The 24,326-nt window shown below is 45.0% G+C and overlaps 1 protein-coding gene across 1 annotated transcript in view; it reads left to right on the top strand.

The window, feature by feature from the left end:
• Positions 1-9,758: 9,758 nt before the first annotated feature.
• Positions 9,759-24,326, top strand: part of RNF182 (ring finger protein 182) — a 126,556-nt gene continuing 111,988 nt past the window's right edge. The window contains exon 1 of the mRNA XM_030211235.1: positions 9,759-9,820. The gene's annotated coding sequence lies outside the window, so the exon portion shown is untranslated. The remainder of the gene's footprint in view (positions 9,821-24,326) is intronic.

Raw genomic sequence — 24,326 nt, 5'->3', positions numbered from 1 at the left:
GAACTTTTAGAAAGGCAGTGAAGACATTTTGATTGATAAGTTGTTATTAACTTGATTTTAATGTTATCTTATTATATAATTTGATGCTTTCTATGGACTTATGATTTTTCTAGAAATGTTATTTCCTTGTTTCTTGTGCTAGGAATTTTACTTGTTATCTGCACAGAACCTAAATAAGGCAGTTGTGGAATATAAGAACCAAGATAAGAAAAATAAGATAAAATCAGCAGCTGTTCATTCCAGGTTTCTCTGAGAAGGCTTACCTTCTGCAAAAGAAGACTCTGAATAAGGTTTGCTGGTCTTCTGAGCTGGACACTGCCTTCCAAGGCTTGAAAAGCGCCCTCTGCTCCGAGTCAGTTCTGGTTAGCCTTGACTTCAATTGATCATTCTTGGTGCAAATTGATGCATCTGATATGGGCCTTGGTGTAGTTCTGGCCCAAGAAACTGATAGAGAAGAACACCCAATTGCTTTCATCAGTCAGAAATTTCTTCCTGGGAGTAGAACTAGGCTGTAGTCAAAAAGGAGGCCCAAGCTGTCAAGTGGGGTTCTGGAAACATTCCACTGCTATCTGCTGGGACGTCCCTTTACCCTGATTACAGACCATGAACCTCTCAAGGAGCTGCTCCACCATAAAGAATTAAATGCATGAATCTTGTGGAAGTTCCAGAGACTCCAGCCCTTCCAATCTGATGTACAGTACAGGGCTGTCCGGGAACATCAGAATGCTGATTTCCTCTCTCAGGAGATGGACCCCATTAATACAGGTGCTCAACAGGGTTGAGCTATGGGGGAGAGTATGTAAAGAACTGTATAGGAAGTTACCAGTCCCCCTTAATAGCACTCCACACAGCCACATTAAATCCTGCAATACAGAGCAGAGAGGGCATTGCTCATTCAGGGCAGAGCAGGGAGAGCATGGTACAGGCAAGATAAAACTCCTGAGTATAGCTAAGCCAAAGAGGTCCAGGGAAGACAAGAGCAGCCCTCCAGCATATGCCTTCACCACATATGTGTAAGAAGTGGAAGCTTGATTCAGGTAGGCTGTTTTATCTTGGAACCTTGTGAAAGCTTTAATCCTGGAGGCCAGGCCACAGCCAAGCCTGGTTTTGATTTATCTCGATGACAAAGACTAGTGCTCTTTGCTGCTCTGCCAGACAGGCCATTGGGAGATTATCATTGAATTCAAAATTTGTTCTCATTTCATCATGCCTGTGAAAGGAACAGGCTATAAACTGATTTTGAATATTAATAAAGAACTTTGCTCTGGACCCCTCTCCCGCTGACGTCTGGCTACGTCCCTGCTCCTAATCCTTACTTACTTGTTCAATACCCATATTTTATCATTCCCACCTTAGTAATTCCCTTTTCTCTTATTTGTCCTGTTTGTCTGTCCTAATTAGACTGTAAGCTCTGTCGAGCAGGGACTATCTCTTCATTCTCAAGTGTACAGCGCTATGTACGTCTAGTAGCACTATAGAAATAATAAGTAGTAGTAGTAATTATTGGCGCTAATTATTTTATTTATTTATTAGGATTTATTTATCGCCTTTTTGAAGGAATTCACTCAAGGTGGTGTACAGTAAGAATAAATCAAATGTGAGCAACAGGCAATTACAGCAGTAAAAATATTCAAATAACAATACAAAGTATGGCATAGTATACTACTTATATAGCTTTGTACTGCTCTATTTTATTTATGGGATCCCTTGGTTCCAAATCTATCTCAATAACATTATACCAAGAGCAACTCAAACTTGGACACTTTTATGCCATAATGGAACAAAGCAAAAGCGTCCAGGGCTAAAAGTTAGATATTTTGGTCTAGACCTGTTTCAATCAAGTCACAAAAAGGTATCCTAAATAACCAGATGACCACTGGAGGGATTAAGGCATGACCCCCCCCCCCTTTAGTGGTCACTGATCCCATCCCACCCCCCCCTAAAGATGTGAAAGAAGCAGTACATAGCAGCCTCTATGACAGCTTCAGATGATATGGCCAGTCCTATTAGAGCAGCAAGCAAGTTTCTGGAGTAGCCTAGTTGGTTGGTGGAGTGCACTGTGGAGAAAGGAACCCAGGCCCATATCTCACTCTAAGTGCTACACTTTTGGTGAACAGTGTCAGCCTTCCAAAATCCACCAAGAACCTACTGTACCCACATTTAGGTGACACCTGCAGCCATAAGGGCTATTGTAGTGGTGTATAGTTGGGTACAGTAGGTTTTTGGTGGGTTTTGGATGGCTCACTATACAATATAAAGGAATAACAGTGAGATGTGTACCTGGGATCTTTTATGTGAAGTCCACTGCAGCACCCCCTAAGGTGCCCCACTGCTCTTCTGTAATGTCTGTGTAGTGAGTCTAGTAAGATTGCTGGCCCTCCAATGGCTTGTTTTTGTGGGGTTTTCCCTTGGATGTTTTTTTTTTTTTTTCCAGAAATGGTCACAAAAGAAAATGCACTGAGCACAATACATCTAGGAAATGGCCATTTTTGAAACAACATATAGACATTTTTTGGTTCAAAAATAGCCATGTTAACTATTGATTTTTGGACTTTTTCAGCAAAACGTCCAAAATCGGATTTAGACCTCATATAAAAAAATGCCCCTTCACATATTTCCCAGAATCTGTAGTTACTTCCTTTAGGCTGAATACGCTTTGGGTAAATCAGTCACATAATATCTAACATATACTTTCAGGCTCATTTTCGAAAGAGAAGGATGTCTATCTTTCGACATAAATCGGAAGATGGACGTCCTTCTCCCATTAACGTCCAAATCGGTTTAATCAAAATCCGATTTTGGACGTTTCCAACTGCAGTCTGTTGCAAGGATGTCCAAATTTCAAGGGGGCGTGTCGGAGGCGTAGTGAAGGTGGGACCTGGGCATGCCTAACACTTGGACGTCTTTGACCCATAATTGAAAAAAGCAAGGACAACCCTGACAAACACTTGGACGTTTTCACCCAGACATGTTTTTTTTACGAATAAGGCACAAAAAGGTGCCCGAAATGACCAGATGACCACCGGAGGGAATCGGGGATGACATCTGGTTACTCCCCCAGTGGTCACTAGCTCCCTCCCACCCTCAAAAAACATGTTTTAAAATATTTCGTGCCAGCCTCTATGCCAGCCTCAGATGTAATACTTAGGTCCATGACAGCGCATGCAGGTCCCAGGAGAAGTTTTAGTGGATACTGCAGTGCACTTCAGACAGGCGGACCTAGGCCCATACCCCCCTACCTGTTACATTTGTGAAGGAAACAGCAAGCTCTCCAAAACCCACCAGAAACCCACTGTACCCACATCTAGGTGTCCCCCCCCCCCCCCCCCCGTCACCTGTAAGGGCTAAGGTAGTGGTGTACAGTTGTGGGTAGTGGGTTTTGAGGGAGTTTTGCGGGGCTCAGCACACAAATTAAGGGAGCTATGTTCCTGGGAGCATTTTATGAAGTCCACTGCAGTGCCCCCTAGGGTGCCCAGTTGATGTCCTGGCATGTCAGGGGGACTAGTGCACTACAAATACTGGCTCCTCCCATGTCCAAATGGCTTGCATTTGGTCATTTTTGACATGGAATTTTTGGATTCGAAAATCGCCGAAAGTCAAAGACGTCCATCTCTAGAAACGTCCAAATCCAAGGACGTCCTTGGTATTTTCAAAACAAAAGATGGATGTCCATCTTGTTTTGAAAATACGGTTTTCCCCGCCCCCAGATTTGGACATTTTACAAAGATGTCCAAATTGCAACTTGAACGTTTCTTTCGAAAATGCCCCTCCACGTCACTCTACTGGTATAGATCGCTGTCAAAGCATTATGTCTCCAAATGGCTTAATTTTGCACATCCCATAACACATACAAACCTCACTCCTAAACATATCTTGGTGCTCTTCTTGCTTTGTTTGCTTTGTTCCAATGAGAGCCTCCTTTTGGAGTTTATAGGGTTCAATATGCACAGGAAAACATATTAAGGTGCACTTGCAGTTATTTTTAATAAAGCTAGTCGCCACCTGTGAACATTTCATAACTGTTCCTTATATGGGCAAACACTGGAGTATTCCTTTTACCATATTTTACTGTTGCTGTAGGCAATACCTTAAAAACAGACCTGTGCTGCTTTGATCATATCCGACAGAAGAATTGCTACTTTTGAACTGGGCATCTTATGGGTTATGCAAGAATTTCCATTATAGATATTACAAAATACTGTTCATAAAATGGAGCATTACTTTGTACTGACAACGCTGGTGCCAGTGACTCTTAATTATAGCCTGTGACATGCCAAGTGATATTTTTTAAGTCATTACTGTATTCTTATATGGGGAGGCCTCTTTAGGTTGTGCCTCCAGCACTGATCTCAGTAATTCCTTCAATACATCAAGCCCAGTTCCCGGTAACTCACAATTGTGCTGTCTCAAATTGCTGTCACTAGACTTATAGACAGAGCAAAAAGTCTTGGTATTTCATTAAAAGGACAAAGTACATTTATTTATTTGGTTAGTTAGAAAATGTCTAACCTGCATTATCTAAAAGTTTAAGCAGGTAACAATTTACATACAAATCATTAAACATACTATAATGCAAACATAAAACAATAATGTAAATTAATAGAAAATACAATAAAAATAAAACCTTCCCTAATTGTTGTAACTGCATTGCTATGCCATTTGTTATGTATGTTCCTTTGTAATCTGCTCTGCACAAATATAATGGATTAATGGGATTTAATATTATTGAAATTAATTAACATCAGCCAGACCACTGCCATTTTCCAAGACGACAGCAGTGAGATGAGGAAGATGTCTGACGCTTCCCCGGGACTAGGTATTATTGTTCATCGAGCTTGAGGTGTTTGAGGTTTGAGGGCTCTCTAATCAAGGGTCTCCCTGTGCCAGGGACCCAAGCAAGGGGTGCCTGGGTCAAGGGTGCCCTGGTCTGGGGTAACCTAGGCGTCCTGTCTTAAGGAAACCTAGGAAAGGGGGTCTCTGAACCAGAGAGTCTTCTTCTACTACTTATCATTTCTATAGCGCTACTAGATGTATGCAGTGCTGTACACTAAACATGTAAGGGACAGTCCCTGCTTGACAGAGCTTACAATCTAATCAAGACAGACAAACAGGAGAAATAAGGGAATTACTTGTAGTGAGTGATGTAGGGGCTGGAAACACTCCATCATTGGTGTGGTTCAGCCACCTGGCAGCACTTGGTGCAAAATTGTAGAGTTGAGCCTGAGTCAGAGGGGTGAGGCTCAGGCCAGAAGAGAGCTAAAAGCACTCGGGCAATACAGATCAGGGAGGCCCCAATATAGAAGCTCCAGGAAGAGAGAGCAAGCAGGAGGCCCCAATACAGAGGCCCAGGGAAGAGGTTACGGAGGCCCCGATACAGAGACCCACAAAGACGAAGGAGTTGAAACCCAACGTTATGATTAAGAATTGTGACCTGCCTGAGGTAAGCAACTTTTGTTTCTTGTTTGGAACTGACAAGCCCTGCTCTGAGGTCTGGCTGGAGCCACACCCTAGTAGTTGGAGAAGAATTCAGAAAGACTGCTGATTGAATTACAAGAGGTGTTTTTCTTGTGTTCCTGGCCTTGTGCTGTTAACAGGCCTCAGGATTCAAGTAAATAAGTACTTGTTTCAGTGATATACCCTTTGTTTGGCTGTATTATATGAGGGTCTCCTGCTCAACTCTGCACATATTATCACAGTGAGAATGATAAAACAGACGTGGGTACTGAACAAGTGAATAGGAGTTAGGAGTTAAAAGCAGCCTCAAAAAGGTGGGCTTTTAGCTTAGATTTGAAGATGGCCAAAGATGGAGCTTGATATACTGTCTCAGGAAGTCTATTCCAGGCGTATGGTGCAGCAAGATAAAAGGAACAGAGTCTAGAGATGGCAGTAAAGGAGAAGAGTACAGATAAGAGAGATTTAGAGAGGAGTGTAGGGAGAGATAAGAGTGGAGAGGTACTGAGGAGTTGCAGAGTGAAGGTACTTATAATTCAATAAAAGGAGTTTGAATTGTATGTGAAAAGGGATAGGGAGCCAATGAAGTGGCTTGAGGAGAGGGCTAACATGAGCATAGTGACAAGGGTGGAATATAAATCGTGCAGTAGTATTTTGAATAAATTGAAGTGGAGAGAGATGGCTTAGTGAGAGACCTGTGAGAAGCATGTTGCAGTTATCTAAGTTAAAGTTAAAAGTTAACTTTGCTTCTATTTTAATGCTGAAGTTCAAATGAAAGTAAAGATATTAAAGGGTACTTCAGAATATATTTTCTATTTAATGCATTACTTCCAATTTAGCATGATTTTTATTTTATTTTATTGATTACACTCAATTAGCTCATCAGAGTGTTCAAAGCAAGGCACAAACCCCCAGATTTTATATAGCATGACTTGTTGCATGAATAGATTCGGTTGTATTCCAGATCTGCATGCGCAACTTAATCAGCGCTGATAATTGACATTAATTACATTGCATGTGCACAACTGTCTAAGCATATTCTGATGCATGTAAATTCTAAGTTGCATAGTTGAAAAGGAGACATGGCCATGGGTGTGGAATGGATCTTGCATCTGGGGCAATGGAGGGTTAAGTGACTTGCCCAGGTTCACAGGGAGCAGCAGTGGGAATTGAATCTAGTTCCCCAGTCTCAAAGTGCACTGCATTAACCACTAGGCTACTTCCTCCACTCCATGGAATGGGTGAGCTGTGGGCATTTCTCAAATCTATGCGTGTTGTTATAGCATACACCTGGTCTATGCCTAATTTAGGTGTCAGGATTTACACCAAGTTTTACTTGGTGTAACTGCCCACAACTAAATTTAGTAATGTGGATGGGTGCTTGGCGTATTCTATAATCCACAATGAAATTTAGGTGAATTCTATAAAGTATGCCTAAATTTAGGCTTACTTTATAGACTACGCCTAGGCGTATTTTTTCGGTGTGGATTTTTTGGGCACCACATATAGAAACTTGTCTAAAATGTCTAAATACACAAAAATCAGCATTATCCATCTTGCCCTTCCGTGATTTCACTGTAAAGTTTTACTTTGCTGCTTTTTGACATAAATAGGGGCCTGTTTTACTAAAATGTAGCAAAATTTGCAGTTATCACAGCTTAACGACTTTACACAGTAGCTCTAAATTTTACATTGCAGGGTGGGGGGAGGGCAGAACTAGCATTTTCCTAATTAGGTCTTGTGTTAATGTTCTCATTAGCATGCAGTACCTGCTGGCAGTTAGGGCTAGATTCTATGTATCATGCCTAAAAAATCAGCACCGAAACAAAATACTCTGAAATTTAGGCATACTTTATAGAATAAGCCTAAGTTTTCATATGGTTTATAGAATACGCCGAGCGCCTGACTGCGCAACTTGATGTAAATGCCAATACCTACATTACTTGTGAATCGGGTGTACTCTATAACAACGCACATAGATTTTAGAAGTGCCCATGACCTGCCCATTCCATGCCTATGGCCATGCCCCCTTTTCAACCATGTGACTTAGAATTTATGCACATCACATTATAGAATACGCTTACACAGTTCTGTATGTAAATTCTAATTAATGCCAATTAGCGTCAATAATTGCTTGTTAAGTGGCAATTATTGGTGCTGATTGGCTTGTTGAATAATTAAGTTGCATGTGCAAATCCAGAAAACGACCGGATTTGCATGCGCAACTTAAGTTGTGCTATATAGAATCCGGGGGTTAACATGGAAGCACTTAGCACCTCCTATTTAGGAATTAACTAGTCTCGTATCAACTGTGCATTAGCCAGATAATGTGTGGTACATGCAGAGCACTACCTGCATAATACTTCCATGCCCACTAGCACAAAAAGCACTTAGCATGTAGTTTACTGCATAGTAACTGTTAGAATACCACAAACTCTTTATCCAATTATGCGCTAGCAGTTCCTGCACAGTAAACTGCATGTTAACCCCCAAATTCTATAAATGGCACCCGAAGTTAGACACACAATTGGAAGCGCAGTTATAGAATAAGGTCAGTTACACGTAACATAGTAACATAGTAGATGACGGCAGAAAAAGACCTGCACGGTCCATCCAGTCTGCCCAACAAGATAACTCATATGTGCTAATTTTGTGTATACCCTACTTTGATTTGTACCTGTGTTCTTCAGGGCACAGACCGTATAAGTCTGCCCAGCACTATCCCGCCTCCCAACCACCAGCCCCGCCTCCCAATCACCGGCTCTGGCACAGACTGTATAAGTCTGCCCAGCACTATCCCCGCCTCCCAACCACTAGCCCCGCCTCCCACCACAGAACTTAATTTGTTCATTAGTGCTAATTTGGCACTTAAGTGGCTATAAGTACCAATAATTGGCAAAACTTTGTAGGTACAGGCATAGCTGACTTATGGCCCTAGTGTCTAATTTCTATGGAATGCACCTCCAGGGAGGGGGGGGGGGGCTTGGCCACAATTTTATAGAATACTGTCATTTATGTGCTTAACTGCCAGCACTTATTTATTTAGATTTTGCTCACACCTTTTTCAGTAGTAGCTCAAGGTGAGTTACATTTAGGTACAGTGAATATTTCTTTGACCCAGGAGGGCTCACAATCTAAGTTTGAAACTGAGGTAATGGAGAGTTAAGTGACTTGCCCAAGATCACAAGGAGCAGCAGTGGGATTTGAACTGGTCATCTCTGGATTGCAAGACTGGTGCTCTAACCACTAGGCCGCTCCTCCACTTAGGTGTGGTGCTAGCATTTACACTATCCAAATAAAGTAAAATGTTAATGTGGAAATAAAAAATATTAGGTTCAAAATCTAATGCTATTTTGAATACAGTTTTATAGCATCAGGCTGGAAGTTACCTCTGCTTTTTGTAAATATTGCAGGTTTCCTAAGTGTGGGAAGCATGAAAAACAGAGAAAATGTCTGCCTATAAGAATCACTTGGTTATGGGAAAAGTCAGAGTAATGTTTTCGTCCACCTTCTTGGCAGACATAAGGTGGATACAGTGTCAGCTACTTCTGTCAGAAGACAGAGACACACATTCTTCTGGCTACAGTCAGCAGAATCAATCTATCTAGCAATTAAGGACTTTACTTTAATTTGTTGATGGATGGAGACATTGCCTCAGTCTTCCAAAGACGTGAGCTATTTCTCTATCTTCTTAAACTCACTTTAGCGATCAGGTCATCAGTCTACCACTTGATATCTTTTAAATCTTAGCATGTGTGAGCCTACTTGGACCTTTTCTACCCCTCCTGCTAATTAGTCTTTTTTTTTTTTTAATATATATATATACATATATATATACCCTTTAAAATGGGAAGTCGTGCATCCCCTTGTACATACCGAATAAGAACGAAAATACAGCCAGGCATACCGAAGCTGTATTCATGATGCTAATTATAAGAAAGAAAACCAGCTAAAAAATCATGTGTCACTTTGTACGATGTGCATTATCATGGCTTTTTGCTTTACTATATTAACATCGGCATGGGTAAAAGAGTAGAAGCTCAGCGCGATGAAAACATACAATAGCAATCGCACATTTCATTTGCTCGTCAGACAGGGAGTGGGACCCACCAGCAGCACAACAGCACAGGCTCTGTTGACACACACGGGGCTGAATATTAACCAACCAGGTATCAGCCGGCGCTTCTATCTTTCCCTCCCTCCCCTAGGGTTAGTTCCCGCTCGAGCTGCTGTTGCTATGGCGACTCGCAGGCATCGGGCCCGGCTTCCTTGTGTTCCAGGTGCAGTAGAGATTTCATTTCTCCCGGCTTTGCCCATGGAAGAGGAGGATGAGGAGGAGCGCAGAGCGGCAGTAGCGCAGCTTCCCCAGGTAAATATACACAAAAATGCGACTCTTCTTTGGCGTTTCTTAAGCGTTATTCAGCGTGCCCTTCGGAAATGACCTGCAAATGCTGGTGAAAGAAAGCCTGTACACAGTATGTGGCATGTTACTGAAGTCTGGTACTGCACCTCTGTTTCCTCAGTGGAGCACGAGGGGAAAAAAAGAACATGAACGGATAGTCGGTGTCTTAATGTTTGGTTTTGGCTTTTGTGAAGCGGCAGGGGAGGGAGAAGGTAGAAAGAAATATACCCACTGTAGAAAAGAAGGATGGAAATATGAAAAAAAAAAAAAAAAAAAGCAAGGGAAAACTAGAGGTACAGTGCCAGAGTGAATGTCCTCAGCATCTAGAAAGTCATTAAAAGAAAAAGTTTAATTTTGACAAAAACTTAGTCTTATAAAAGGGATGCTGGTGTTCAAGTTCTGTATCTATTACTTTGTCTTATCTGTCTCGGCGCACCATCTCCACTTACACCTTATGCTTTATTGTGTATTGTATCCACATTGGAAATAGCATATTATGCCATAATATGTACTATTTGAATGTTCTTTCTGTTGATATTGTCTATTGCCAATGTTCATATTGATCTTGTACACTGCCTTCTGTGAATTTCTTCACAAAGGTAGTAAATATATCCTAATATATATATACTCATATCACCCCTCTCCTCAGGTCACTTCACTGGCTTCCAATCAGATACCGCATTCAATTCAAGCTTCTCCTTCTTACCTACAAATGCACTCAGTCTGCTGCCCCTCACTACCTTTCTACCCTCATCTCTCCTTACATTCCCGCCCGTAACCTCCGTTCACAGGACAAATCCCTCCTCTCAGAACCCTTCTCCACCACCGCCAACTCCAGGCTCCGCTCATTCTGCCTCGCCTCACCCTATGCTTGGAACAACCTTCCTGAGCCCTTATGCCAAGACCCCTCCCTGCCCATCTTCAAGTCTTTGCTTAAAACCCACCTCTTCAATGCTGCATTCGGCACCTAACCCTTACCATTCAGTGAATCCAGACTGCCCCTATTTTGACTGCCCCTATCGGTCCGACCATTCACGTGTCTATTAGATTGTAAGCTCTTTGAGCAGGGACTGTCTCTCTTTGTGAAATTGTACATTGCTGCGTAACCCTGGTAGCGCTTTAGAAATGTTAAGTAGTAGTAGTAGTAATACATACATATGTGTACTGTGGAAAGAAAGGAGAAAAAAGGTTGGGGAGGGGAGCTGCTCTTATTTCTGTCCTAAGGCTAAGCGAGGAAGGTTTGGCAAGCCTGTGCCACCTCATTGTGGGGTTGATGGATGCCTTCAATCTCACAGGTTTGGCTTAGTGTTCTGGCAACAATTGTAGACCAAAAAAAACCAAACAAACAAACAAAGGTTACTTTGTACCACTTCCAATTTCATTCCTTTATTATTTTCATGTTCACTCTTTGTTACTCGGAAATGTTGAGTTGGAGGTGCCAAGAGGCACTGCCGAAATAAAAATGAATCCCAGTTTTACAGTCTCTCTTGTACATCAGAGTTTTCACATCTGCTTCTTTCATGCTTTTCAGTGTTTCTTGCAAGATAAAGGAAAGAGCAGGTGAGGCTTTGAGTTCCCATCTAAGAAAGGACTGAGAGACTGGTTGTTTTCTGTGGATCCAGTAAAGGTGCTTTGCACTTGCAGGATGAAATTTAAGTCCGAATTGACTTTTGACTATTAAGTGAAACTTGGGATTCCCAGATCGTTCATTTATTAATAGCCGTTGACAGTTCTTTACCTTAACTATTCTATTTCAGAGGCACAAAACTCAGCCGAAGTAGGTAGGGAAGTACCAGTGCTTCTCATTTCCAAACAAAAGAGGAAAAAGAGGGAGTATAAAATCAGTTTGTGCACTTGGCATGTAGAGAAAACAGGGTAGAGAAAACTGAAGAACCATCCTCACCCCTAAAAAAATGTGTCTGGTCGATATTCAAAATTATTTAACTAGCCAGAAACGGCTGCTGGCCAGTTAAATTGCTTGTTTGGGGCTATCCGCTAACTTTAAGCAGCACTTTGGGAGTCTTTTTGTAAGACGTGATAACGCTTTTACCTCACAGTGGAAATCAGCACGCTGTAAACGCTGAGATGCCCTTAGGAATATAATGGGCATGTCGGCGTTTACCACCAGCTGATTTATACTGTGAGCTAAAACGCCACCGTGGCTTAATAAAAGACCCCGTTAAGCAGTTATTGCTGCTGACAATTAGCGGTTAGCACCTAAGTGAAAGCTAGCTATTTTGGGAGCGTTCCAGGGGCAGACTTAGCACTTGGCTGGTTAAGTGCCAATATTCAGCACTTAATTGGTCAGGGTAACCGCATAAATGGGACCACATAAAACACAATTCTACCTTTATGCAGCAGCCTATGGCCACTTAAGTTCTGAATATCAACTTAAGTGACTATCGGCCTTATTTTCGAAAGTGATGGGCGTCCATATTTCGACCCAAATCGGGAGATGGGCACCCATCTCGCAAAGGCGCCCAAATCGGTATAATCGAAAGCCGATTTTGGGCATCTTCAACTGCACTCCGTCGCGGGAACGAACAAAGTTGACAGGGGTGTGTCGGAGGCGTGGTGAAGGCGGGACTGGGGCGTATTTATCGGCCGAGGAGAGATTGGTGCCTTCGGCTGATAATCGAGAAAAAGGGCGGCAGAATCGAGAATTTGGGTCGCTTTTGTTGGACCCTTTTTTTTCACGACCCAAGTCCCAAAAAAGTGCCTCAACTGGCCAGATGACCACCGGAGGCAATCGGGGGTGACCTCCCCTGACTCCCCCGGTGATCACTAACCCCCTCCCACCACAAAAAAAGAACTTTAAAAACTTTTTTTGACAGCCTGTATGCGAGCCTCAAATGTCATACCCAGCTCCCTGACAGCAGTATGCAGGTCCCTTGGAGCAGTTGTTAGTGGGTGCAGTGGACGTCAGGTAGGCGGACCCAGGCCCATCCCCCCTACCTGTTCCACTTGTGCTGGTTAATGTTGAGCCCTCCAAAAAACCCCAAAACCCACTGAACCCACATGTAGGTGCCCCCCTGCACCCCTTAGGGCTATGGTAATGGTGTAGACTTGTGGGTTTGGGGGGGATTTGGGGGCTCAGCACACAAGGGAAGGGTGCTATGCACATGGATGGGAACTATTTTAATTTTTTTTTTTAATTTGTAAAAGTGCCCCCTAGGGTGCCCAGTTGGTGTCCTGGCATTTGAGGGGGACTAGTGCACTACGAATCCTGGCCCCTCCCACGACCCAATGCCTTGGATTTGTTTGTTTTTGAGCTGGGCGCCTTCGGTTTCCATTATCACTGAAAACAGCGCCCAGCTCAAAAACGCCCAAATCCTAGGCATTTGCCCTGCACAACCCGTATTATCGGAAAAAGATGGGCACCCATCTTTTTTCAAAAATACGGTTTGTCCCGCCCCTTCGCATGGCCGCCCACGGAGATGGGCACCCACGTTCGATTATGCCCCTCCACGGGGCTAATTTTCAAAAGAGAAAAACGTCCAAAAAGTGATATAAGTCTGCATTTGGATGTTTATCTCATTAAAATGTCCAAATCAGTATTTTCAAAACCTCTTTTTAGACGTTTTTCTCTGAAGTACTACTACTACTACTACTTAACATTTATAAAGCGCTACCAGGGTTACGCAGCGCTGTACAATTGAACACAGAGGACAGTCCCTGCTCAAAGGAGCTTACAATCTAAAGGACAAAAAAGTGCAGTCAATCAAATTGGGGCAGTCTAGATTTCCTGAATAGATGAATAATGGTTAGGTGCCGAAAGCGACATTGAAGAGGTGGGCTTTGAGCAAGGATTTGAAGATGGGCAGGGAGGGGGCTTGGCGTATGGGCTCAGGGAGTTTATTCCAAGCACAGGGTGAGGCGAGGCAGAAAGGGCGGAGCCTGGAGTTGGCGGTGGTGGAGAAGGGTACTGAGAGGAGGGATTTGTCCTGTGAGCGGAGGTTACGGGTAGGAGCATAAGGGGAGATGAAGGTAGAGAGGTAATGAGGGGCTGCAGATTGAGTACATTTGTAGGTTAATAAGAGAAGCTTGAATTGTATGTGGTACCTGATCGGAAGCAGGTGAAGTGACTTGAGGAGAGGGGTGATATGAGCATATTGGTCTAGGCGGAAGATAAGATGCGCAGCAGAGTTCTGAACAGATTGAAGGGGGGATAGATGGTTAAGTGGGAGGCCAGTGAGGAGTAGGTTGCAGTAGTCAAGGCGAGAGGTAATGAGAGAGTGGATGAGAGTATGGGTGGTGTGCTCAGAGAGAAAAGGGCGAATTTTGCTGATGTTATAGAGAAAGAAGCGACAGGTCTTGGCTGTCTGCTGGATATACGCAGAGAAGGAGAGGGCGGAGTCAAAGATGACTCCGAGGTTGCGGGCAGATGAGACGGGGAGGATGAGGGTGTTATCGACTGAAATAGAGAGTGGAGGGAGAGGAGAAGTGAGTTTGAGTGGAAAGACAATGAGTTCGGTCTTGGCCATGTTCAGTTTCAGGTGGCGGTTGGACATCCAGGCAGCAATGTCGGATAAGCAGGCCGATACTGTGGCCTGGGTTTTCGCAGTGATGTCAGGTGTGGGGAGATAAAGCTGGGTGTCGTCAGCATAAAGATGATATTGGAAACCATGAGATGAGATCAGCGAGATCTTTCTCTGCACATATCCAGCAGATAGCCAAGACCTGTCACTTCTTTCTCTTTAACATCAACAAAATTCGCCCTTTCCTCTCTGAGCACACCACCCGTACTCTCGTCCACGCTCTCATTACCACTCGCCTTGACTACTGCAACCTACTCCTTACTGGCCTCCCACTTAGCCATCTATCCCCCCTTCAATCTGTTCAGAACTCTGCTGCACGTCTTATATTCCGCCTGAACCGATATACTCATATCACCCCTTTTCTCAGGTCACTTCACTGGCTTCCAATCAGATACCGCATACAGTTCAAGCTTCTCCTTCTTACCTACAAATGCACTCAGTCTGCAGCCCCTCATTACCTCTCTACCCTCATTTCCCCTTACGTTCCCGCCCGTAACCTCAGCTCACAGGACAAATCCCTCCTCTCAGTACCCTTCTCCACCACCGCCAACTCCAGGGTCCGCTCTTTCTGCCTCGCCTCACCCTATGCTTGGAATAAACTTCCTGAGCCCTTATGCCAAGCCCCCTCCCTACCCATCTTCAAATCCTTGCTCAAAGCCCACCTCTTCAATGTTGCTTTCGGCACCTAACCTTTATACCTTTCAGGAAATCTAGACTGCCCCTATTTGACTGACTGTACATTTGTCCTTTAGATTGTAAGCTCCTTTGAGCAGGGACTGACCTTCTATGTTAAATTGTACAGCGCTGCGTAACCCTAGTAGCGCTTTAGAAATGTCAAGTAGTAGTAGTAGTAGCGAGCCCAGGGAAGAGGTGTAGATTGAGAAAAGAAGGGGTCCAAGGACAGATCCCTGAGGAACACCAACAGAGAGCGGGATGGGGGTAGAGGAAGATCCATGAGAATGTACTGTGAAGGTACGGTGGGAGAGATAAGAGGAAAACCAGGAGAGGACAGAGCCCTGGAATCCAAATGAGGATAGTGCGGCAAGGAGTAGGTTATGATTGACAGTGTCAAAAGCGGCGGATAGGTCGAGGAGGATGAGGATGGAGTAGTGACCTTTGGATTTTGCAAGGAACAGGTCATTACAGACTTTAGTGAGTGCTGTTTCTGTCAAGTGTAGAGGGCGAAAACCGGATTGCAGCGGATCGAGGATGGCATGAGAGGAGAGAAAATCAAGACAGCGGCTGTGAACGGCGCGTTCAAGTATCTTGGAGAGGAAGGGTAGGAGGGAGATGGGGCGGTAGTTGGAAGGACAGGTAGAGTCTAGTGATGGTTTTTTGAGGAGTGGTGTGACTACAGCATGCTTGAAGGTGTCAGGGACAGTTGCAGTGGAGAGAGAGAGGTTAAGGATATGACAGATGGGGGGGGGGGGTGACAGTAGGAGAGATGGTGTTTAGTAAGTTGGTGGGGATGGGATCAGAGGAACAGGTGGTGCATTTCGAGGAGGAAAGAAGGTGGGCAGTTTCCTCCTCGGTGATATCAGGAAAAGAGGAGAAGGAGGCCTGGGTTGGTTGGTTGAGGGAGTGGGTTAAAGGCTGAAGAGAAGGAGGTGGCTTGGTAGTGAATTTGAAGTTGATCTTCTGCACCTTGTCGCGGAAGTAGTCAGCCAGTGATTGAGGAGAGAGTGAGGGGGGTGGGTGGGAGTGGAGGGCACTTTGAGGAGGGAGTTGAGGGTGGCAAAGAGACGATGAGGGTTGGAGCCGAGAGAATTAGTCAATTGGGTGTAATAGTCCTGTTTGGCAAGGAATAGGGAGGACTGGAAGGAGGATAGCATGAATTTGTAATGAATGAAGTCGGTATGGGTGCGAGATTTCCTCCAGAGGCGTTCAGCAGATCAGGCGCAGGAGCGAAGGTATCGGATGCAAGGTGTCAGCCAGGGCTGGGGATTAGTACGCCTTGTGGGACGGGGGATGGATGGTGCAGGGGTGTCCAGAGCAGAGGAGAGAGTGGCGTTGTAAGCAGAGACAGCCTTGTCGACAGACTCGGAGGACATGAAGGAAGGGAGGAGATTAGAGATACTAGAGGATAAGTTGGGAGGATCGACAGCCTGGAGATTCCTGAAAGTAGTGGTTAGTGTTGGGCGGGATTGAGGGGGAGAGGATGAAGCATGAAGATGATCAGGTGATGATCGGAGAGAGGAAGAGCTGAGGCACAGAATTTGGAGGGTGAGCAGGTAGAGGAGAGGGTGAGGTCAAGACAATGGCCAGTTGGGTGAGTAGGGGTGGTGGAGCTCAGCTGGAGGTTGAAGGAGGATGTCAGAGTGAGGAACTGAGAAGCGTAAGAGTCGGATGGGTCGTCAGCGTGTATGTTAAAGTCTCCAAGAATGAGGGACGGAGATGAGGGTTCAAGAAAAATGGAGAGCCAGGCATCGAAGTCGGTAAGGAAGGAAGAGAGGGACTTATCAGGGGGGCGGTAAATGACTGCAACTCTGAGTGGCAGCGGGTAGAATAGACGGATGGAGTGAACTTCAAAGGATGAGAAGCAGTGAGATTGCTGTAGGAGGAGGGGTTGAAAACTACAGGAGGGCGAAAGTAGAAACCCGACGCCTCCTCCGTGGGCAACTGGGCGGGGAGTGTGAGAGAAAAGATAACCTCCATGGCATAGGGCCGTGACTGAGGCAGAGTCGTCAGGGGTGAGCCAGGTTTCAGTTAGGGTGAGCAGTTGAAGGGAACAGGAGATGAAGAGATCATGGGTGAAGAAAAGTTTGTTGCAGACAGAGCAGGCATTCCACAGGGCACACGAGAAGGGGAGAGAAGAGGGGGGAGGAGGGGAATAGAGATTGGAGACATCCCGGAATCGTTTGCATGGATAGGACGAGGACAGGTGTGAAGGACCAGGATTGGGATTAATGTCCCCAGTGGAGAGCAAGAGAAGGAGTAAGAGAGTACGGAGAAGAGTAGGAGAGGTACGACAACAGCGACGAAGGCGAGATGTACTCAGATAGAAAGGAGATGGATGAATAGAAGGAAGAAAATGTTTAAGGTTGAGAGCTGAGAAAAAGGAAGAGGAAAAAAAGAGATGGTGAGATGACGAATACCCATGGTGGAAATTGTGTTCCTGCAGTGTACAGTGGTTTAAGATGGAGAAACAAATTAGGAAGGGACAGTGCCAAGAAGAAAAAGTGTACTGGAGCCATAAGTAGTAACTGGGAGAAAAATAGATGTAAAGAGTAAAATGCCCCGGCGCGCGGCACCTAGAGCGGAGGCCCTGAGTGGATCGGAGTGGACCTGGGAGTCACCCCAGAGAAGGCTGCAAGTCCTCCACAGCACCTGAAAGGCAGCCGGTGGTAGAGCTGGGCACCTCTCAGCTGAGGAAGGCTTACCAGGGGTTAGGCCGAAGCCAGCATTCCTCCCCCTGAGGGTCGCCTGAAGGACGTCTAAATCTCAAGGGGGCGTGTTCAAGGTGGGATTTGGGTGTGCCTAAGACTTAGGTGTCTTTCTGCCATAATGGAACAAAACAAAAACTTAGACGTTTTGAGCTAGACCTGTTTTTATAACAAACAGTTGCAGTGGGAATTGAACCTACAACCCCAGTATCAAAGGTCAGTGTACTAACCACTAGGCTACTTCTCCACTCCACACAAAAACATACTCTTACTCCCCCAGTGGTCACTAACACCCTCCCACCCCCAAAAAATGTGATTAAAAATATTACTTGTCAGACTCTGATGTTATACTCAGGTCCATTAGATTAGCATGCAGGTCCCTGGAGTAGTCTAGTAGTGGTGCAGTGCACTGCAGACAGGTGGACCCAGGCTTCTACCTCCCCCTACCTGTTGCATTTGTGGAGGAAACTGTGAGTCCTCCAAAACCCACTGTACCCACATACTGGTGCTCTCTTCACCTGTAATGGCTATGGTAGTGGCGTACAGTTGGGGTAGTGGGTTTTGGGTGGGTTTGGACGGGCTCAGCAGACAAGGTAAGGGAGCAATGGTGAGATGAGTATCTTGGGGCATTTTATAAAGTCCACTGCAGTGCCCCCAAGGAAGTCCTATTGCTTTCCTGGGATGTCACTTTTCCACTATTCTACCTGATGCCAAGCTTTCTGGTTTTTTTTAATAACATCTGAGCCTTGTGTCTATTGTTTATTAGTAGATTTGGGTTTTGAATTCAGATCTATAGATAAAAAGACAGTCTCATTTTTCCATACTTCATAGCAAGAGTGTACATTCCCTAATTACCTGTCCCAATACAACTGACGCTTTTACCTCCTCAGTGCATGTAAATGGTGTCATCCCTGTGTGGATTCTCTGATGCCATGTGAGGCTTTCTTTCTAACCAAAGCTTTTACCACACTCAGGACATGTAAATGGTTTCACTCCTGTGTGTATTCTGTGCTGCATTGTGAGGTTTACCTTCTGACCAAAGCTTTTACCAGACTTTATGCATGCAAATGGTTTCTCTCCCATGTGTACTTTCTGATGCACTTTGAAATTTACATTAGAACTAAAGCTTTTACCACACTTAGAACATGTGAATGGTACATGTTTTCACTCTATTGTGGATTTTCTTGTGTATTTTGTATGTTTTGCATTTGTAAGTAGCTGGTTTGAAAATGGACCAAACAATAAAACATCCAAATCACAAAATGTTTTTCCAAACAGCATTTTCAAAAGGAAAAGATAGACTTTTTTTTGTAGAAAATGACCTTTCCTGTTCTGATTTTGGACGTTTCAAAAACGTCCAAATTCAGACTTAGATGTCATATCCAAAAATGCCCCTTGTGCATTTGACTTGCCCATAGTCACAAGGAGTAGCAGTGGGAATTGAACCCATGTTGCCAGGATCAAAGCCTACTGCACTAACCATTAAGCCACTCCTCCTCTGTTTTGGATGTTTTGCATTTGGACGTTTTTTTGTTTGAAAATGGACTCCCACCACACCAAAAAAAAGTCCAAATCACAAGACGTCTATAGTATTTTTGAACACAAAAGATAGACATCTATCTTTTTCGAAAATGACCTTCCCTGTTCAGAATTTGGATGTTTTTGTAAAACGTCCAAATTCTAATTTAACCCCTATTCTCTAATGGGTATGTTGCAAGTAACCAGTCGTATTTTAATTCACATGCCTTCTAATCACAACTGCTAATTCTTCATCATAAATCTTTATTAATAATTAACCATACTCTTACAAATATAATTTTTCAAATGCTGTTATCTATATAAATAAAATCCCCCTCAGACATTCTGAATCCCCCTCAGACGTTCTGAAGCTCACCTCTCTCCAACTGTGGCTCCTGACCTAGGCTATTCGGACTCCCGCACTAAGCCACGCCCATCTGCGCCCTAGGCCACGCCCCATCTGGACATAAAAAGCACTCTCAACGTTCCATTGACCACTGACATCAATGAAGCCAGTTCATTTGTTCGAAGCTCTGTAGCAGCAGATGTGGGCCCCGCCCTCGCGTCAAACGTAATGACGTTGAGGGCGGAGCACATTCAAGGAGCCAATCAGTAGCCGAAAGCAGGAGACAGGCCAGGTTCACACTCTCGCACAGGACGAAGAGGGAGGGCGGCAACACGGCGAGCAAATGGCTGCGGCGAGTGTCCAATGTGGAGGAGGCGGGTGAGGGCTCGGGGTCGAGGACCACTGGCGACTCGGAAGCGGGGGGGGGGGAGGAAACACCACTGGCTACGACTCCAGCGCAGCCGTCATCCCATTCACTGAAAACAAAAGAAGCAAACCTATAACATGCTTCAGGACGTTTAATACACAGGAGTGGAAGTGACCCAAGCAAGTGTACAGTAAGCAAGGAAGCCCATTGGTTAATCTCTGTTTCAACTCCCCCACGCAGCCGTCATTGCTATACACTCACAAACAAGCAAACCTAGGAGCTGCTGCTTCACATTGTTGTTTTTAAATTGAGGACAAAAGGAGAGGGGACACAGACAGACCCTGCAACTGGGAGGGGGGACCCTGCAACTGGGAGAAAGGGACGGGGGGAACCCCCCTGGAACTGGGAGGGAGGGGGGAATCCCCCCTGCAACTGCAACTGGGAGACAGACCGGGGGGGGGGGGGAGACCCTGGCACATACTCTCATTCTCACACACACACTCGCACCCAGTCTCACTCTCCCTCTGTCACACACACACACACGCGCGCACATTCACTCTCTCTCACACACTCACTCTCTCAAACATACACACTCCCAGGAAAACTTTGCTAGTGCCCGTTTCATTTCTGTACGAAACGGGCCTTTTTTACTAGTATTATTATAAAACATTCACCCAAATTCTCAACCATATCACATTCATCCTATCCCATATATTTCCAAAATTAAAATCTATAGTATTTTCTTAATTACAAAAACAGACTGTGTTGTTGATGACTTTTTCCAATCCAGTTACTAATCACTTAATACATTGAACAGGCTTGCACTATTAGCTAACAGTTTTAATCCACAAATCTTCAAGGTGCGCGCCTCATGAGACACTGAAAGTTCCTCCTGTGTCTACTAGTTGAACACTTTGATCCACAACCTTTGCTCTCACATCCGTAATTATGTTTCACTCCAAACCAGATAGTCTGAGTTACGCAAGGTCCATGATTCCACTTAACAACTTCCTCGCGTCCACTCCAGCTTCTAAATTGTGTCACATGCAAAAACTCCTTCAATGATCTTCAGCGTCAGCAACATCACCATGTCTGTGCTTCCAATTCTTCATAAACGTTCCATTGTTGTTACCCTTGCTATACTAGAAGCAGTGGTGTGCTGGTAAATTTTTAACAACAGGCTCTCTCCCCGGTCCACCTCGGCACCCCCCCCCCCCCCCCGTCCACGACTGCGCACCCCCCATCCACCACTGCACCCCCCCCCCCGTCCACCTCTGCGCCCCCCATCCACCTCTGCGCCCCCCAAAATTGCAGAGCTGGCTATAGCCAGTGGGGGGGGGGGGGGGGGGGGTAATGCATTACTCTCTCCAGGAAAAAAAAATTAAATGATCCCAGGTTCCAATCTAATTCATGTTTAATGTGGGATAAAATGCCATAAATAAGTAAATAAATATAAACTTTTAATGTTGAGCACCTGATTCTCAAAGGGAACATATTCCAAACACTATAATGAAAATAAATGATTTTTTTCTACCTTTGTTGTCTGGTGACTGCTTTTCTGATCATGCTGGCCCAGTATCCGATTCTGCTGCTATCTGTCCTCTTAAATCCGTTTCCAGGGCTTCCTTTCCATTTATTTCTTTCCTTTCCTCCTTTCTTCTTCATTTCTGGTCCTCAGCTTCTGCCTATTTTCTTCATCCATGTGCAGTTTTTCTCCTCTCTTCCTTTTCCCTTATCTTATCTCCTTCCTCACTCTTCCCTCCCCTCCATCCATGTCCAGCATTTATTCTCTCTCCCCTCCTCTTCCCCTGCCCTCCATCCACCCATGGCCAGCGACCCTTCTCTCCCCTGCCCTCCATCCACCCATGTCCAGCAGTGACCCTCCTCTCCCCTGCCCTCCATCCACCCATGGCCAGCGACCCTTCTCTCCCCTGCCCTCCATCCACCCATGTCCAGCAGTGACCCTCCTCTCCCCTGCCCTGCATGCACCCACCCATCGCCAGCGACCCTTCTCTCCCCTGCCCTCCATCCACCCATAGCCAGCGACCCTTCTCTCCCCTGCCCTCCATCCACCCATGGCCAGCAACCCTTCTCTCCCCTGCCCTCCATCCACCCATGGCCAGCAGTGACCCTCCTCTCCCCTGCCCTGCATGCACCCATGGCCAGCAACCCTTCTCTCCCTTGCCCTCCATCCACCCATGGCCAGCGACCCTTCTCTCCCCTGCCCTCCATCCACCCATGGCCAGCAGCTCACTTCTCTCCCCTGCCACCCCCTCCCGACTTGTTCCGCAAATTCTCCTGCTTCCTCCCTCCCTCCCTCCCGATCTGGTCCCTCACCGACCCTACCTTGGCCATCAAATTCTTCGGGGCAGGCAGTGTTGCCTGCCCGCTGCCATCGCTGACTTTCCTCCGCCGCCCGATCGCGCTTCAAAATGGCCACCGAGACTTACAGAAGTCTCGCGAGGCCGCCTCTGGAAGTCTCGGCAGCCATTTTTAAAGCGCAAACAGGCGGCAGAGGAAAGTCAGCGATAGCAGCGGGCAGGCAACACTGCCTGCCCCGAAGAATTCGATAGTCAAGGTAGGATTGGTGAGGGACCAGATCCGGTGGGCGGAGGGAGGGAGAGCCGGCTCGCCCTTTCCAACAACCGGCTCGCAAGTCCAGCCAAAATTTAACAACTGGATCTTGCGAGCCGGAGCGAGCCGGCTCCAGCACACCACTGACTAGAAGTGACCCGGCACGTACATGTTTCGCTGTTTTTAGCATCTTCAGGGTCAGATATTCTATATAAAACAGCAAAATATCAACCACGTCATCAACTACACATCTACTATACAATTATGCTATCTTACAAACCAATTGTTTAATAATGCTTTGATTCTCATAATATGATGTCTTTTTTAGTGGTCCTTTACCAGAAGAAAAAATCTCTGCACAAATACAACGCATGCTAAGGTGTTCCTTTAACCAGCCCCTCCAAATGACACACTGATTACAATTTATAACAAATTACTACTCTACCTATGAAAAGTTATTCCGTTATTATACTTCCTCTGTGTACATTCGTATTCTGCACAAGTTGGCATTTTGAAAATATGTGAGATCAAATAAAAATAGTACCAACAATAAAGAACGAGAACGTGGATGCAACAGAGCATAGGTTTGTTGCTTTGTTTTGAGTGTACGGGGAATCGGGATGATGGCTGCGCGGGGGAGCGAGAGAGATTAACCTCCATGGCTTCAGCTTTTTGATGTCATGCTCCTGTTCTCAATCAAACCTCCTTGGTCAGTGAGCCATGGGTAGTGCTGAAGACAGCTGTTTCCAGCTGCCCTGGTCTGTCTTGCTGCTTAGTTCCACTCACAGGAAGTTGAAAAGGCAGGATGAAGCAGTAAACGGACCAGGGCAGCCAGAAGAAGCTGCCTTCAGCGCTGCCTGGGCCATGGCTCACTGCTTATTGAGAAGACCATGGGAAGAGGGAGGAGAGATGTAGCCAGCCAGACCAGAAGGAAGGGAAGGAGAGCTCGGCTGCCTGACCGTGGGGACAGGGAGCAAAAAAATGACTTTTGTGGTACCAGTTTTTTTTTAATTTATTTATAAGCATTAACAATGATTACAAGAAATCTTTTGCCATGTAAAAATGGAACGGATTAAACATCATTACCATTCAAATCAAATATAAGGAAATACATTTCTATCTCATCCATTTGAAGTCCACAATTGGGAGAGAAAACAGGGTACATACAATTTCATGAAATAGGAAATAGAACAGACGCATAATAAGCCTGACTTTCCTATTACGGAGTTGATGTAGATAAGGCTACTAGTTGTTGCTTAGGACTGACAACCAGCTTGGAATCTAGAAAAGCACTCAATTGAGTTGACTCATAAAGATATATGTAACTGAGTTAATTTTTAACACACATTTACATGGAAAGTTAAACCAGAATAATCCCCCCAACTGTAGGACCCTAGGATGGAGTTTTAGAAATGCTTGACATCTCTTTTGTGTTGTTCTAGCAATGTCAGGAAATATTCTTATTTTATTGTTCATAAAAAGTTCATCTCTATGACGAAAAAATTGTTTGAGTACCCAATCCCGGTCAGGTTCCAAGACAAAAGAGACTATTAATGTAGCTGGTGTCCCCTTCTCCTCTTCTTGAATTATTTGTGTTAAATTCAGTATGTCAAATGAAACTTCTGCTCCTTGTTCATTTTGATCCACTCTTACTTTTTGTTCTTTTTTATATGGTGGTAAATAATAAATTTTTGACACAGGTGGATATGCTTGTTCAGGAATTTTTAAAATTTCTGACAAATATTTC

This window comes from Microcaecilia unicolor, chromosome 1 (genome assembly GCF_901765095.1).
Source record: "Microcaecilia unicolor chromosome 1, aMicUni1.1, whole genome shotgun sequence".
NCBI classification, from domain to species: Eukaryota; Metazoa; Chordata; class Amphibia; order Gymnophiona; family Siphonopidae; genus Microcaecilia; species Microcaecilia unicolor.
This window is presented reverse-complemented; position numbering and strand designations above follow the sequence as displayed.